Source organism: Miscanthus floridulus, chromosome 10 (genome assembly GCF_019320115.1).
Source record: "Miscanthus floridulus cultivar M001 chromosome 10, ASM1932011v1, whole genome shotgun sequence".
Classification (NCBI taxonomy): Eukaryota; Viridiplantae; Streptophyta; class Magnoliopsida; order Poales; family Poaceae; genus Miscanthus; species Miscanthus floridulus.
The window spans coordinates 117,885,583-117,888,479 of NC_089589.1; positions in this window are offsets into that span (position 1 = coordinate 117,885,583).

Here is a 2,897-nt window from a genome sequence, read left to right on the forward strand (position 1 = left end):
CGAGCCATCAAGATTCGGGGATGTCGTGACTCAGCACTTCAGGCGCGGCCTTACTGGCCGCTCCCCCCACTAGGTTACGCACGAGGCATGACACAAGAATACAAGATCTCCTCAGCCTCCGAGGGCTTGGGGGCTTCTGAGTCCGTGCATTAGCCCCTCGAGCCGACCTTCCTCGCCACCAAGAAGACTCCAGAAGGTGTGCCTAGGGAAGGCCGGTCCAAGCCAACACAGCCTAACACTCAGCGTGTCAGAACAGGCTTGCCAGACGATGCCCAGGGCTTCTTCAGCTCCACAACACTGCCACGGTCCACAAAGCGCTGCTGCAAGACCCTCCTAGACTCTGGCACATGTAGACCATAGGCTCAACCCCCCAAACCCAAATGTACCAGACCTATCTCAGTATATAAGGTATAAGGTCAGATCCTAGAGGGGAGAGGAGGATCTGAGATAGATCATTCCATTCCTCATCGATCCGCTCTTGTTCAGCACCAAGAGCAGAGCAACCTAGACAGGGGCACCGAGAGCTCCTCCACCACACCCGTCGTCTTCCTCCTCTCCGACGAGGGGAAGGCTCCATCGGCGGCGAGGCAACCTCAAGATTATCACCGAGCTAACCCCCTACCAAATCTCTCTCTACCTCCTATACACTCTGTTGTAACCCCCCAATTTTGGGTGCTCTTGAGTATAAGGATCATCAGTTGCTGGACGTAGGGCATCGATCGGCCCAAACCAGGATAAACCATTGTGTCCTCTCTGTGACTCATGTGTTCTTGTGTCCACTCGAGCCACCGGAAACACGTACTCTTACACCGACTCAAACAATAATGCTTGTCGTGGATTCAACCCCGCGACAGCTAGCGCGCCAGGTATGGGGCAGCGTCAAGTGCGATTCAGGCTCTACGGTGGCCAGAGCCACCTGCCTCGCTGCTAGAGCAAGCGGCACCACCCGAGATGGCATTGTCCTCTTCCCTAGCGAGTTCTTCATCACAGCCAATGCCTTTGTTCTGGGCCAGGTCCTCAACTTTGGGAGCCTAACCTACATCGCCTACTGCTACAGTGAGCTTCATCCGCTCAACGGGGCTGCACCGGCGAGCAATGAGCTTCTGGCACCGCCCCCTCCGCTGGGCCTCCTTGGAGTAGATCTCGAGGTCCTAGCCCAGCAGACCTAATATGGTCTGGGTCTGCACCCCACCGTGTCAAACCATCACTAGATATTCTACATGCTGGCCAACATCCGCCACCAGATCACCACTGGTGAGGTGCTCCCATCGCCTGACCGCTTCTGGTACTACCTCCTGGACTTGCCTTTCGAGATCCAGAATGCGACGACATCCTTCTAGCTAGAGCTGGAGCACCACTTCAGTCGTGAGGCACCACCAAGTGCCATCCTCTCCAGCGTCATGGGAACTGACATCCCCTCATTGCGCACCTTCCTCGAGATTCTCTCAAGGAACGGCCCAAAGTGCAACTCCAACAACATCGACTGCTACGCCCCGCCACGCATGTGCTACCACATCGATAGTGAGGCTCCCATCAAGAAAGCGCCAGAGCTCACGTCGCTAGACTAGAGTCCCCGCAGCCCCGCAAGCCACCTACGAGAAGAGGGTGGCCTGCCTGTAGGCTCAGCGGGTGGACTTGGAGGTTGCCAAGGCAGAGTTCAACTCCCAAAAGCGGGGGCTTGCACGGTAGCGAGCCACATGGCCCTTGTCGGTGACAACGATGCCTACCCGGGAGCCTTGAGTACATCGTGATGGCGGGAAAGGAGATCAGGGTGACAGAGGCATTTGATCGATCAAGCCTCATAGAGGCGCCCGACGTCACCAGTGGCGGTGGCGGCATGGTAGGTCCCTCCATCCATGCGCTTAGACCCCAAGAAAGGACCGACCCAATTGAGGATGGCTCCAGCCCTTCCCCGCGAAGGAAGGCCATAGCCAAGCCCACCGTCCTAGGGTTCGGAGTGTAAGTCAAGCCATGTCATGCTCGTTGTTCGCCTTGACAAAGTGCCCAGGAATGAAATGCCAATCTACATGACTTTCCCTGTTTGCTTTCTATTCCTATGCCTTACATTTCTAAGTTGAATATTGGGTTCATTTTCTAATTGCAGTGAATCCCACCTCCTTCTGGTAAGCGTGAAGCACCGCGAGGCCTGCCTCACCAAGTGCCACCTACCCAACCTTCCTTGAAAGTGAGGGTAGCTCAATGACATGCTCAACTAGAGTTGCCTTTCGTGATCCTCGCGGGGCGAGCACAATCCCCCTCACAAACCCTCCTCCGAAGCACCGAACAATCTTCTTGCATGCTTCAACGGAGTCACAAGCCACCAAGCCATCTAGGAGGTGGCAACATCCAAGACTAACAAGCACCACTAGCAAGCAACTCAATCACCTAGTGCCACACGATGCAACCTCATGATGCAATCGCACTAGAATCGCTCACTCACTCGATCGGATGATCACTATCAATCTCAAGTGAGTTAGAGGTCTCCCAAGCACTCCCCAAGAATGAACACTCAGTCCCAAGGGTGCTCAACCAGCCATATGCCCGAGCTTCACCTCTATTTATAGCCCCCAAGCCAAATAGAGTCGTTTGAGCAAAGCTGTTGGTTTCTATGAGGGCACGGGACATGGCGGTGCCTGGCACTGGACACGGCGGTGCCCCTCCCAATGGTCAAATTCCAACGGCTAGTAACTAGCCATTGGGGCACTGGACAGGGTGGCAGTGGCACCACCCCTAGGGTGGCGGTGACCAACCAGCCAACCCCTTGAGATACCTCCTCTCTAGAATTTTATGGCGGTGCATCGCCCTTAGGGCGGTGATGCCCATGGCGTTTCCCAACTTTAGTTCACCCGCTTTCTGTTGAAAAGGGGCGGTGCCACCGGACAGGGTGGCGGTGCCGA